At 40.2% G+C, this 14,827-nt stretch overlaps 1 non-coding gene across 1 annotated transcript; it reads left to right on the top strand.

Annotated features, from left to right (window-relative positions):
* The first annotated feature begins 13,316 nt into the window (after positions 1 to 13,316).
* LOC119936023 lies at positions 13,317 to 13,454 on the top strand. The gene has a single exon (XR_005453618.1). It is a non-coding gene; the product is annotated as a small nucleolar RNA SNORA7 (small nucleolar RNA).
* The last annotated feature ends 1,373 nt before the right edge of the window (positions 13,455 to 14,827 follow it).

Here is a 14,827-nt window from a genome sequence, read left to right on the forward strand (position 1 = left end):
AACAGTGCTCAGCATATAGTAAGCACTTAAAAGATACTGTAATTATTATTATCTCTATTAGGATGTGAACATGTATGAATTACAGGTTTTTGCTTTTCTGTGATTGCTACTCATATTGCTACAGCTTTAAATATCAAACAAGCAAATTTGCTTGTCTTACCCATGTATAACAGTAATAAAGTTTCAATAATATTTAAGTAATCCAAGCTTGAGAAAATTCATTTATCTAGTTAACTTTTTCCCCATTAAGTCTTCACTACCGTGTATCTTAGTGTTTATTATTCATTCCATATGATGCTTTATGTGAAAAAGATAGAGGTTGCAATTAGACCTTGCTTAGAACTCTGATTCTTAGAGATCTCAAAAATAGAGCCTTTCTTTCCTCCTTTCTCATAAAATTGTGTAATGTACCATGCATTTGATGTAGGGAGAGAGTCCATTTTTCAGAGTTTAAAGTCATGCTAAAATAATCAGGCAATTTCTAATTTAATTTTTCATATTTCTGGTAGCTTCAAGGTAGACAACTTGATAATCACAGCAAGATAGAGAAAAGCAGGCTCGAGTCTATTTTCTTCTTAGTTTCTGTTTTGGAACTCAATCCAAATGAAATGCACAATGGAAGTGAAAGATTTGTTGAAATTAATGACCTATTTTGGGATAAGAAGATTGTTATATTTCCAAATACACAACCTCCAGTGCAAAACCCTAACGGATATTTTGAATGAAAAACATAATTTTTCATAACTAGAATATGTTGCCTTTCATTTCACAGGTGCCCTGAAATTTAAAACGTATTTACACATTCAATATTGCTGTTGAAACGGGGACTGAGGCCCATAATGCTTTTGACAAAAAGGCAGCCAGATCAGGATGAGGACCGATTTGTTGTTGTTCTAAATCTTGCAGCACTCTTTGTTTGCTCTTCTCTGTGCCTCCTTCAATGGGAAATTTTAGGGGACACAAATAAGTGCCTCCCCTTTTGCCACTGCTTCCTTTCTTGGGCTTAGCACTGAAAGAAACTTTCTGGGTTGAAAGGCTCTGGGTTGGGAGAGGAGCAAGGGAAGGAGTGATGACGAACAGGTAGAACTTGAGGGAGCTCTGTGAGTGATGGAAATTTCAACCTTGAAGCAGGTCCAGCTGAAAATCCCATCCCCCAGATAGGACAGGTAGGTCAACAAAAGACTGTAAGTTCATTATGGATGGGTACTGTGTCTGTTGGTTATTATATTGTACTCTCTCAAGTGCTTAGTTCAGTGCTCTACATACTCAATAAATATGATTGAATGAATGAGTGAATAAATGCAATGTTCCCAGCAGTGTAGCAGCGACAGTGTCGATAGCAGTGGCTGTATGGATGAGCCTTTCCTGGGGTGTCATGCGCTCAGTAAATATTGTTGTTCGTAGTGGAACCCAAGGTTCTGTATTCTTAATGGTGAGGGCAGTGCCTGAGCTTTAGGCCCATAGAGGAGCGAGGAAGAAGCTGTGGTGGCAAACAGGAATGGATCAAAGAAGGTAGGTTGCGCTCTGATGCAATGTCAAATTCCCCTCTTATGGCTTATGAAACTGGAGTTTTCATAAGAGGGGAAGTCATTAATCGTGTCCATGTTACTGAGCCTGGGGATTGGCACTGAGCAGGGATGAATGATTTTTGCAGAATAAAAATGCTACTTTGCTTTTTGGATGAGAGGAAAAGTGATTTAGACGTATCAAAAATTTTTTTGGTTTCCTGGGGAACCATTAGGCCAACTATAAAACCCCTTTCTTCTCATCATGAGCGGTTCTGTTTTATAGATTCCAAAGGAGAATATTGAAATAACAAATGTGACTTCCATGCATTTCAGTTTTTAAATCATACCTGTGATGTAGATGTGAGGATTTTAATTGTAATGCCTGAAGCAGATCTATTCTGCCAACTCAGATGAGCAGTTAAAAAGGTGCACTATTCACAGTATATTGTTAATTAGATAACAATTAATTTACAAGGATAATTTGGTGATTAATTACAGTGTCATAAATATTTAAACATCAGGCATTACATGTGCCGGAATTCAGAGCAACCAATCTGGTACACGGTGATTCTAATTAGCTACAGTATGTCTCTGTTTTTCTTTCTAAGAAGATAACCGTTGTTTGGAAGAAAAAAAAACAAGACTACAAAAGTGCATGGTAAATTTGGAAATGCAATTCAATCTTCTAAAATAGACAACTGGGATTATTTCCAGTAGAATTATTCCATGAATCTTCCAACTATGGTTTAAAGCTTTAAGCCTCATGTAGCGACCAGTTTGTCAAGGGGACGATATCTTTATGAAGAATTTGTTTTTATAAGGCTGATTGTTTTATTTCTCAGGTACCATTCCCAGCTGTCCTTTGGAAAATCACCCATGGCTTGATCCAGATAGTTCAGCCTGTTTGCTCTTGGAGTTACCTCCACGGTGGCTTTTATCCACCTTCTACCACACACACCCAGTCCTTCTCCCCCTTTTTTGCAGTCCTTTCCCCTTGCATCCCTCAACTCCCCAGTCTGCCTTGCCCCAGCACCAAAACCTGCTGGATTTTAAAATTTACATTTTAATTTCATAGATGATTCTGCCTGTCACTGACCCATTCTCTGGTTTGCAGCTGAGGACAAGGCCGGACCAGATTGGGATGAGAGAAAGAGCAGAGATCGATCGATCAGTGGTATTTGAGTGCTTACTCTGTGCAGAGCACTATACTAAGTGCTTGGGAGAAAGTTCAACACAGTAGAGTTGGAAGATACGGTCCCTGCGCTCAAGGAGTTTACAATATAGTACATTATAATAAATTATAGTTAGGGGAAGCAGCAGAGTAAAAGGATTTGTACATAAGTGCTGAGGGGCTGGGATAGGGTGAGTATCATCGTGCTTAAGAGCACGGACTTAAGTCCGTAGGTGATGCAGCAGGGAGGGCAGATGGGGATGGGAGATGATGGGTTAGCCAGGGAAGGCCTATTAGAGGTTCTGTGATTGTAGTAGGGGCGATGGTGGAGGAGTTCTGGAAGATGCCTGCTGTGAACCACTCTCCTACCATCTTCACTCTGGCTGGCTCTTTTCCCCCTGCTCAGGCAGCTAGTCTCAGCAAATGGGGTCCGTTGGCCGGGAAAGGGACAGTATCTGCAAGGATAAAATAAATAACATTGTTTAAAGAAGATAAAACTAGGCCTCTTGTGGGTATTGGGCCAGCTGGGCTTGATTGGTGGAGGGAGGAACAACGGGGAGCCCAAATCATGGGGAAAGATGAATTTGGGATGCAGTACCTGCTGGTGATGGTTCTAAGAACAGTGAAAGGAGGGCACAGCAGAAGATGGTAGAGGCTGTGAGCCAGGGATGACTTACCTAGTGATAAATCCCGTGATCGAGAAACAATTTGGCCAGGTTGTCATGGAATCACTCCATTCACCACCCCACATACACTTCTTAGTAAATCCTAAAATTGTTTAGAAGTCTCATATTTTAAAAACATAACATATATAAATACTTCATACAAATAATTAGGGAAACTCTTATCTTTGTTGTTACAGTCGCCATCACACCATCACTGGGTATTAACAAACTTTGCAAATTAGAGAACTGTAGCAAAAACAACGCCCTAGCTTTTCATAAGAAATGTTTTTTCACTAGGAATTTTAAGCTTAGAGAAACTAGTTGAGTTCTAATTAGTGTTCATTGGCATTTCAAATTGTAGCCTTCTTTCACTGAGCTTCTACATTTGAAAAAATATGAAATCCAGCCTCATGTTTCAAAATATCAAAGGAAATGTATTAATTAGCTTATTGTCATCTGTTCCCATTGCTCGCTGGGAGGTAGAGTAAAAGTTGAGGAAGAGACTGAGAAGTAGCAGCCAGAGAAGAGGAGAAAAAGGAGAGGACAATGTTAGTGAAGCCAAGGCTTTCAAGGTGATTGCATCCTTAACTATAATCCCCATATTGAGACAAACATCCTGGTTCATGCTATTTCTGTTATGAAGACTTGTCTTATCTATCTCCTCAGTGGGTTTAGGAGGGGTACTAATCCCATTTATTAAGCACTTACTCTGTGAAAAGCAGTGTACTAAGCTCTGGGAAAAAATATATGTCGATGAGGTATGGATATAGTCCCTGGCCCCCAAAGGACTCCCAATCTAAGAATGAGGAGGGGTGGTATCATCGGCAACATTCACTTAAGAAAAGCCCCACAGCACTTACAGGTAAATATACATGTATGTATGTACATATAAAAAATATATGTGTGTGTGTGTGTGTGTGTGTGTGTGTGTGTGTGTAAATAAGCTATGGACATGGGATGAGGAAAATTTAAATATAAATAATATTGAATAGTTATAAAAAATAAAATGTTAGAGGATTTTGGAACATAGCTTTAAATACTGAGAAATGTGATTTTAAAAACAAACTCATATTTGAGAATCCATCAGTTACAGAGTTAAGAGGGTCATTAGGAGTGTTTGATTTTTCTGTTTGCCGTTTTTCTTCTACCTTTTGCCTTGGATCCATGCCGAAAAATTCAAATAGCCATAATTATTGTTTATGCAAAGATAAACTGAGTAGGCAATGTAAGGTAAGCTTGTTAAACCCAGTAGCAATCCAGTGTTCAATTCTAGCACTCTTAGTTGGTTCATTGAAACAGAGTGCTAAGGAAAGACTGCTTAAATGAAACATAGTTTTCTATAGGATGAATGTAAATGACATTAATGCAACTCCAAGACCAAAGTAATTGTCCAAAATAGTCTAAATATATAAATATGCTAATAAAAGCAATAGTTAAATGATCTCTTAATATATGTGCTTATAATGGAAGATTTTGAAATTTTTGTGTGCATGTATGTAAATGCAATGCCTAACCTTCAGCAAAATAGTGCCTTGTGTTAACTAGATCTGCCATTATACTATTTTAAAATGGGCTATAGTCACTCTATTTGTCAGTCAAAAAACTTCAGAGGGAGGGGAAGGAGAATGCTGGAGCCAAGCAAACTTTGTAGCATAATCAATCGATCAATCATGTTTTGAGTGCTTACTGTGTGCAGAGCATTTTACTGAGTGCTTGGGAGAGTACAATATAGCAGACTCATTTCCTGCCCTGAACGAGCCCACTCTAAGAAATGCTGCATTGAAATCTAGCAGTGCTATGGAGAAAGACATTTGAAAGAAGAGTATTATGGAAAAGGATCCCTGTACTCCTTTCTCTTCCCTCCTTGAAAAACTCAAAAAGAGACAGTAATTTAGAGGTTCAAAAAACAATGATGTGGAAATTCATGTAGTACTTTAATCTGAGAAGCTCCATGACCTAGTAGATAGAGCACTGATCTGGTCAGAAGGACACCCACCTCTGTCACTTGTCTGGTGTGTGAACTTGGGCAAGTCACTTAACTTCTCTGTGCCTCAGTTCCCTCATCTGTACCATGGGGGTGTCCAACCTGATTCTCTTGAATTTACCCCAGTGCTTAGAACAGTGTCTGGCACATAGTAAGCACTTAACAAGTGCCACAATTATTATTGTTATTATGAAATGTCTAAGTCCAACTTTCTCCTACACATTAGAAACCAAGTGCTCAGAAATGGAATTCTGATGGCGAGGAGAGCTTTATTTTGAATGACTGTTCAGTATCCTTGCAATTCCACCTTCCAAAATCTCTGAAAAGGCAAGGAGAACAGTCTAGACTTAAAAAAAAAAAAGAATGTTTTCAGCAAACTTGGGCTAGCATGCAGGATTTAAGGGGGCAGGAGTATCTCTTATCCCTTTCCCACTTTCCCTCATCCACATACTACAGTTTAGCCCAACCAGCTGAAAAACATTTGTCATTAAAAGTCAAATGAAACATTTAATCAAAATGTTATTACAAATTCCACATTTTTGTTTGGTGAAAAAGTAGTCCAGTGGCCTTTAAAAGGCCTATCTAATACTGTATCACTTCTTGCACAGTGGTATTTACCAGGGAGAGCATGCACATCAATAATGGAACAATGTTAGCTGAACTCTAAATTTCATTTTGAACTGAGCGATTTTCTGTTGCTGGTAATCCCAACTGTTCAGTGAAGATATATATGACAGATCTTACAGGTATCTAGAATAATTCTGTAAACAATTCTACAGCGGGTCAGTCATAGGTCAAATGCATTGAGTCTGCCTTTTGATTCCGAAGGCTTTAGCCTCAGAAATCTATATGCAGTGATCCAGAGAAGTGCCTCTTTTGATTTAAAAACAAAAAACAAAAAACCCTGCAGCACTGATTTCCGATTTAAAAAAAAAAAAAGACGAAAGACCCCCTTGGGCAAAGCAACTCTGTGTCTGGTCAAGAACCATATATACCTGATCACTGACAATCTGATGCAGATTATGCCCATTTCATCATTTCTTTCCTTACAATAACCCTTGGTGATGATATCATTATGCAGTAAGAAGCTTCAATGGAAATTTAGAGCAAGTGGACATTTATTTCCATTACTGTGCCTATTCACAAATTCTCAGCCTCTTTTTGACCAGAGTTCTGGCCAGGACTGGTATTCAGTACTGCATTTCTTCCCTCATCTGCCATTTATGCCGTTCTCTGTACCCCCTCTCCCACTAGACATTGAAATTCCACAGAGTGCTTTCACTCATCGGAGACCTATGTGACAATTTGGCCTTCGAGTCCCGATTCCAGATGCCTCAGGCCATACACATCCAGAGTTTTGCTGTCTGTAACCCTGCTCATGTCTGAGCCTAGAAAAATAAATGTTTATTTTCTGTCCTATTCAACTTTCTTAAAAATAGATCTAATCAGGACTATTTTAGATCATCTTAAAAGGAGTTCCAAAAGTAGCCTTTCCTTTTTAAATGGATAAATTCCTTTTTTACAACCATGCAGAGAGGGCAGAGAAAAATGGAAGTTAATGGAGGGTATTCAATTAGCCCAAATTCGCACTCCTAGGACATGTTGCTTATTCTTCATATGTTTATCAAATTCAAAATGAAATAAATCCTCAAATGAAAATAAATCAAGGGAAAATGGAGTAGGCTTTTGAGAGGAACAATGTCTTACCTTTTCATTTGACATGGAAACATGTCCTGAGCCCAGACCAATTAGACATTAGACCAGTATGTTCATGTTTTCTCTGTCTCTTACTCTGTCTCCCCTCCCCACAACTTTCTCTCTTTCCAACATTTCCTCCCTCATGCCCTCTCCCTCTCAGACTGTTCAGTAATGCTCTGTAGCAATACATCTTTGGTAAGAACCATGCGATTTTAAAGCATTCAGTCAGAGGTCCTGCTGAAGAGGGATTTAGGGACAAAAAGGGAAAAACTACATTTCCTAAGAGGCAAAATGGGCCTATTTCATTGCACAGGGCAGGTGCCCTGCATGGAACTATGTCCTCATAATTTTCTTGGAGAGTTTTGAAATAAATACTATCTCTTCTTTCTCTCTGACCTACTGCTGACAATCAGCTGAGGTTTGGCTTGGGTCATATCAGTGGTATTTATTGAGTGCTCACTATGTGCAGGACACTGTACTACGTAAGTGCTTGGGAAAGTACAATATGACAGAGTTGTATGTACCATCAATTGTATTGCATCATAAGGTGAGTTGATTTTGTCCTAATCTTTGAGGGAATGGTTAATTAAGATAACAAGAGCCTGGCTGTCTTGCGTGGTCTCTTGTTCTGGTATCTAGTTTTCATTGAGTCTCCCCTTGTATTCTTTCAACCTCATCACTGATTAAAATATTATTCCTTAGTAGACAGCTTTAATGCTTGAGGACACTTTGAAATTCTCAAGCAGAGTTTCCATTTGGATTCTGACGAGATTCACATCTCCTTTATCCCTACGGAATACCTGGTTGTTGAAGGGACTCCTTTTGCTTTCTCTTTCTGGACACTTTAACGAGGTGGCCCTAGTCTCACAAATCAAGGGAGTGTAAAACTCTCTCTTTCTAACTCTTCATCTCTCTAAACTCTCAGCTCAACTGCTAGACCGCAATAGAGTAGGATACTCTTAAATGCAATTTCAACTCAAGTAGACACAAGGAGCTAGAGTAGGTTAACTCCACACTCCGGAGCAATAAGACAATTCAGCAAGATCACTGACATTGACACTGAGAAGCAGTGTGACCTATTGGAAAGAGCATGGGACTGGGAGCTCAGGACCTGCGTTCTAATCCCACCTCCACCACTTTTCTGCTTGTGTGCCCTAGGGCAAGTCCCTTCATTTCTCTGTGCCTCATTCACCACATCTGTAAAATGGAGATTAAGACTGTAAGCTCTGTTTGGGACAGGGACTATGTCCAACCTGACTGAGAAGCAGCGTGGCTCAGTGGAAAGAGCCCGGGCTTGGGAGCCAGAGGTCATGGGTTCTAATCCCGGCTCCGCCACTTGTCAGCTGTGTGACTTTGGGCAAGTCACTTAACTTCTCTGGGCCTCAGTTACCTCATTTGTAAAATGGGGATTAAGACTGTGAGCCCCACACGAGACAACCTGATCACCTTGTATCCCCCCCAGTGCTTAGAACAGTGCTTTACACATAGTAAATGCTTAACAAATACCATCACTATTATTATTATTAGCTTGTATCTACCCCAATGCTTAGACCAGTGCCTGACATATGGTAAGTGCTTAACAAGTATCATGAAAAATAGCATAATTTTGCTATTTGCTATTTTTAATTGATGGCAAACATAACTTCCAAGTAAATTTGGCCTCATGTTTATCTAGGACACAAAACAGTTTGTCCTAATCTTTTTAAAATACTTGTTGATTTTTTTTAGATTTCATACATAAATGGGTTTTTTGAGTGTTGAAGTAATGAATAGCCAGAAACTATTGCCTCACCTCAGTTCCCCACTTTGACATGATAACCAACATGGGGGAAGAGTTCACATGTAGGAAAATTAAATTTTCTAATAAGAATTGAGTTACTAATTACCCACTGCCCTACTACTAAACTCCTTTTTTCATTGATACTGTGGAAAAAATAATCAATCAGTACTATTTACTGAGCACTTTTTGAAAAGTGCTGCTGTACTATATGCTTAGGAAAGTACAATGCAGTAGAGTTAGTAGACATATTCTCTGCCCACAGGGAGCTTACAGTTTAGCGGGGGAGACAGATAAGCCAGTGGTCAGGAGATTCCCTTCCATGTAGATATAAGCAGGAAGGTAACTATTAGGCTTAACAGTGAAGTGAATTATAATTGTTAAACAAAATTATAAATGATAACATGTAAAATTAGCACGACATAAAATGGATATCAATCATATTTATTGAGCACTCATTATATTGCAGAGCACTGTACTAAGTTCTTGGGAGACTAAAATATAACTGCATTAGACACACTCCCTGCCCAAAACCATATATAATGATAATTGTGGTATTTAAGGGCTTACTATGTGCAAAGTGCTGCACTAAGCATCAGAGTAGATTACAGGATAATCAAGTTGAACAAAGGCTCAGAGTCTGACTAAATTTACAGTCAAAATTAATTTCATTCTCGGGAATGTACATCCATTCTCAAGGAACTCTGCCATAAAAGGGACAAAAGTAATATAATAAACATTATGGTACTGGCCAAAAGGAAAACAACAAAATTGTATTTTTTGTGTTCATTCATGTAGCAAATATTCACCTGCCTTAAGCTATTCATCATGATTAATAAAATTCCTGTCTGATATAGAGTCAAATTTAATATCCTTCCTCAGTGTGTGAAAATATACACGGAAAGGGTTATTATTGAAAGGCATTCCTATAAAAAGTACATCTCCTGAGATTTATGCAGTAGAAGAAAAGGGGGCTTGAAAGAGAAAGGTCCAAGGCACTTCCTTTGCCTTGCCCCTCTCGACCAGAACAATCTGTTGTTCCCACATCTCACTCTAATCCATCTATGGCCATTTTGCAGTTAGTGGAGCGAGCCTCAGTGTTGATAGTGGAAGAAGCCAGGTCATGAGAGGCATAAGGCACCAAACCATTGATGTTCTGGAGGGGAAATTGAAGGGGATTTGGAGTCAGGGCAAGTTGAGTGTCTGGGAGAGGTGGGATGAATTTGCAGTATATGTGGCAGTAACAGAAGGCTAATAGCTGCAAAACCTAGGGGAACTAGGGAAAGGGGTAGATGGCAAGGTATGTATAGGGTTGAGACAAGGCTAGCTCCTTGAACAAATGACTAAACCCACTGCCTCCACTTCCTCTCCAATTCTCCGACTCTAATCTTAATTCCACCCACCTTGATCCACTGACACTGTTCGCTGTATGATCATAAATGACCTCCTTCACCTCTATTTCACCCTAATCCTCCTCGACCTTTCATCTGCCTTCGGCTCCGTGGATCATTCCCTTTCCCAGGAAAAAAAAAGTTGTCTAACCTTGGCTTCACTAATCCTGGCCTCTCCCGATTCTCCTCTGATTTTTCCTGTCACTCCTTTTCAGTCTCCCCTACCTCCCATTCTCTAACTGTGAGAATTCCTCAAGGCTCAGTTCTGGTTCCCTATCTAGTCTTCATCGACACCTACTCCCTCTGATAACTCATTCATTCCTATTGTTTCTACTACAATCTCTACATAGACGATTTCCAAATCTACCTCTCCAGTTCTCCTTTTCTCCAGTCTTGCATTTCCTCCTGTATTCAGGACATCTCTACTTAGATGTCCATGTCAAACTAAACATGTCCAAAACAGGACTCCTCATCTTCCCACCCAAAACCTTTCCTGCTAATCTCTGTAGATAACACTACTATCCTCCCTGTCTCACAAACATTTAACCACATCCTCTCAGTTCTACCTTCACAACATTTCTTAATGTTCATTAAATTATTTCATTTTCAATATGTATAATGCAAATTTGAGATTAAAAATTACTCCAAATCAGAATTTAAGAGTATCTGTCTTCAATAACATGTACATTTGGAGCATGTACTTCCAGTTTCTAAATTGGAAAGACAGTACAGCATAGAAAACCCACAAAAGTTGATCATTTCAGCTGGAAGAAAGGGTTGTTAGAAACAGGTAGGTCAACAGTTGACTTTTGCATTTTTAAAAAATCTTCCTAATTGAGTGCTCAAGTTTTACAGTTTCTGTTAAATTCCTTTGGGCATTTGACAACTCAGGGAGAGGATTTTCAGTCAGTGATAGAAACCAACATGGCTTCTATGGGGCAGCTTTATTTTCGTGAAATGGTTGTTGACAATAACAGGATGGAATACTGTTTTTCATTTGGTGGATCTAAAACAGGCAGTCCCAGTAAATCACTGATGAGTAAGCATTGTCAAACTTGTCAAACAACTTCTCTGAATGATATTTAACAGTTTGACACTAATTTGATGCAATTTGAATTATGTTGAATTAAATTAGCATCAGAATGCTCAAATAATAACTATGGTTGAATATTCTATATCTAATCAGTGCCCTTCCACATCAAAGTTGAAAAATATAGTACTTCAAAAGCTCAGAGCTTGGTATGAATAAATCACAAATGCAAATAGAACAATTCCCACTGTCAAAACCAGGATCTTAAAATATGGAATTAAGGATAAACCTAAAATCGACATCATTTCAGTCTCAGATTTGTCCACCATTCGTTGCCTTCTGGAAGTCATTTTCATCCAAGATTTTCTCTGTAGTCCTAAAAAGGTCAGGGAGAGTATCCTTGGCAAATGTCAGTGTCTCAGAGAAGAAAGAAGAAAGTTGAAGCCATCTCCTCAAACACCTTTCCACTCAGAATTGCTGCAATGCTGCTGATATGTTGCCATGGCAGACTTTTAGATCACTGATCAATTTGGGACATGATTGCCAATTTAGAGTTGAAATGCACATTCCATATGCTCTTTACCTCATGGTTATGACTAAATTCCCTCTGGACTGTAAGCTCATTGTGGACAGGGGATGTGACTGTTTATTGTGGTACTGCACTCTCCCAAACACTTAGTACAGTGCTTTGCACATAGTAAATGCTCAATAAATACGATTTATTGAAGGAATGCATGAAATACACACTGGAATGGATAATCTAGAGGGGGTTTTGTGTGAATGGCTGTTGATCCAGGGGAAAGAAGAAGAGTAAGGAGGTGGTGAGTTCTAGAACTGATTCAGCTTGTTGGAGCTATCCCATCAGAACTAAAAGTTTCTGTTCCACAATGTTGACAGACCAAGCAGGAACCCTGAAAAATACCTGGTTAACACCAGCTGCAAGGGATGTAGCAATTAGCAAAGCAACAAAGTCTAGTGGAAAGAGCATGGGACTGGGAGTGAGGGGACCTGGGTTCTAATCCTGGTTCCACCACTGCTGTGTAACCATGGGCAAGTCACTTGCCTACTCTGTACTTCAGCTACCTCATCTGTAAAATGGGGATTAAGACTGTGAGCTCTAAGTGGAACAGGGGCTGCATCCAACCCAATGATCTTGTATCTACCCCAGGGCTTAGTACCATGCCTGTCACATAGTAAGTGCTTTACAAACACCGTAGGAAATGAGAAATTACCGGAGTATCCACAATTTGGGGGCATTGCCACTATGGCATGGTCATTTGGGCCAAAAGTGGGTTTGCACATAAAACAAAACCAGGAACCTTTCAATTACACGTCTGTGTGGCACTCTGCCTACCCACTCGTTCATTGCATGTTATTTAATTTATTCATGCAATCATATTTATTAAGTGCTTACCGTGTGCAGAGCACTGTACTAAGTGCTTAGAAAGTACAATTCAGCAACAGAGACAGTCCCTTCCCACAACGTGCTCACAGTCTAGAAAGGGGGAGCCAGACATCAAAACAAGTAAACAGGCATCAATAGCATCAATATGAAGACATACAATTATGGTCATGTACACATAATTAATGTATATAGATGTATAAATATGCACATATATACCCAAATGCTGTGGGGCGATGGGGAGGGGAGGATGAGCAGAGGAAATGGGGGGCTTAGTCTTGGAAGGCCTCCTGGAGGAGGTGAGCCTTCAGTATGGCTTTGAAGCTGGTAAGTGTGATTGTTTACTTACAGGCAAAAATGAGGCCCAGTGAGAAGGTTAGCACCAGAGGAGCAGAGTGTGTGGGCTGGGCTACAGAAAGAGAGAAGGGAGGTGAAGAAGGAGGGGGCAAGGAGAAGGAAAGCTTTCCCAATAGTACTGTGACTGACAAGGGATCGAGAGAACATGTTGCCAAATCTATAGCCATATAACCAATTCCTCCACACAGATTCTTGATCCTAAAGTCTCACGTCTGAGGCTCACCATCGGACTGAGTTGTCAGTTCTCATTTCTGAGACCAACTTCATTGAGAAAACCTTAGATCGCTTTTTATCCCACATGTCCCTGCTTTTCATGTGCCCTGTACCCAAACCCCCCTCTCAGGATCACATCTGGAGAGCTTCTAGTACTCTGCCAGTCTTGGCTATAGGATGGAGAGTCAAGCAGAGGCCTACCCATTCCATTCCTAGCTTGGGCAGTGGCTAGCGAGTAGAAGGCAATCTGCTACAAGTCGAAACTCACCTGTGCTAGGCAGCCGTGGCCTGGGATAGAGTCAAGGGTGGAGATTCAGGTTTACAGTGTGGAAGAAAGCAATGGTAAACCAATTCCATATTTTTACCGAGGAAGCTCTACAGACACTACCAGAACATTTGCAGATAGAGGTGGGGTGTTCTAGGAGAAGTATGTACATGAAGTCGCTGTGGGTCGGAGATGACGATGTAAGACCCAAACCCTCTAGACTCAGAGCAGGAAATAAATTGTCAAATGTGAGGGTATAATCAGGGCTTGGATACATCATAAGAATTGCAAGTTCTCAGGCCAATTTATTTCTCACTAGCCTAGTAGGTGAAATGTAGTTGTTCCTCTCTGAGGTATCAGTACTAAACTCTGCCCTGGAGCACCTGCCCTGAATGGAAGAAACAGGTAATGGTATTGGCAGTTTAAAAAGGGTATAGGAAGAGAGATCAACTGATTAACCCTTTCAAAGAGAAGAAATACCAGCTTTGCTGAGTGACTCAGGCTTCAAGATGGAGGGGATAGGGAGATTTTTTTTGTTTTGTTTTGTTTTATGGTATATTTTAAGTGCTTACTTTGTGCCACATACTGTACTAAGTGCTGGGGTAGATACACATTAGTCAGGTTGGACACAGTCCCTGTCCCGCACAGGGCTCACGATCTTAATCCCCATTTTACAGATGAGGTAACTGAGGCCCAGAGAAGTCAAGTGATTTGCCCAAGCTCACACAGCAGACAAGTGGCAGAGCTGGGATTAGAGCCCAGGAGGTCCTCCTGAGTCCCAGGGCTGTGCTCTATCCACTAAGCCTTGCTGCTTCTCTAGTAGATGAATGAGGGAGGGACATGTCTTCCAAGAGGCCTTCCGCAACAAAACTCTCAATCAATCAGATGTATTTATTGAGTACTGACTGTTTGCAGAGCATTGTATTAAGCACTTGGGAGAGTCCAGTACATCAGGGTTGGTAGACACTTTCTCTCCCCACAAAGACGTCTTTTCACACATCCTTCTCCGTCACTCTTACCCTGGGATTTGCACCCTTTATTTGCCCCACCCTCAGCACTTATGTACATATCCATAATTTATTCACATTAATGTCTGTCACCCCCTCTAGACTGTAAGCTCCTTGTGGTCATGGACCATATCTACGAACTCTGTATATTGTACTCTCCCAAGTGCCTAGTACAGTGCTCTGCACCCCGTAAGTGTAACAAATGTGATTGGTTGATTGATGAGGGAAGCTTCAGACTGTTCCAGAAGGGAGGGCTTCGACAGGAATATTTAGGATTTGATTTTTAAAGAAACCACAATAAAAATGGTTGTACCACTTTGCCACGTTCCCAGAATATGTGAAAAACCTTCAGACTGCAT

This window comes from Tachyglossus aculeatus, chromosome 12 (genome assembly GCF_015852505.1).
Source record: "Tachyglossus aculeatus isolate mTacAcu1 chromosome 12, mTacAcu1.pri, whole genome shotgun sequence".
Classification (NCBI taxonomy): domain Eukaryota; kingdom Metazoa; phylum Chordata; class Mammalia; order Monotremata; family Tachyglossidae; genus Tachyglossus; species Tachyglossus aculeatus.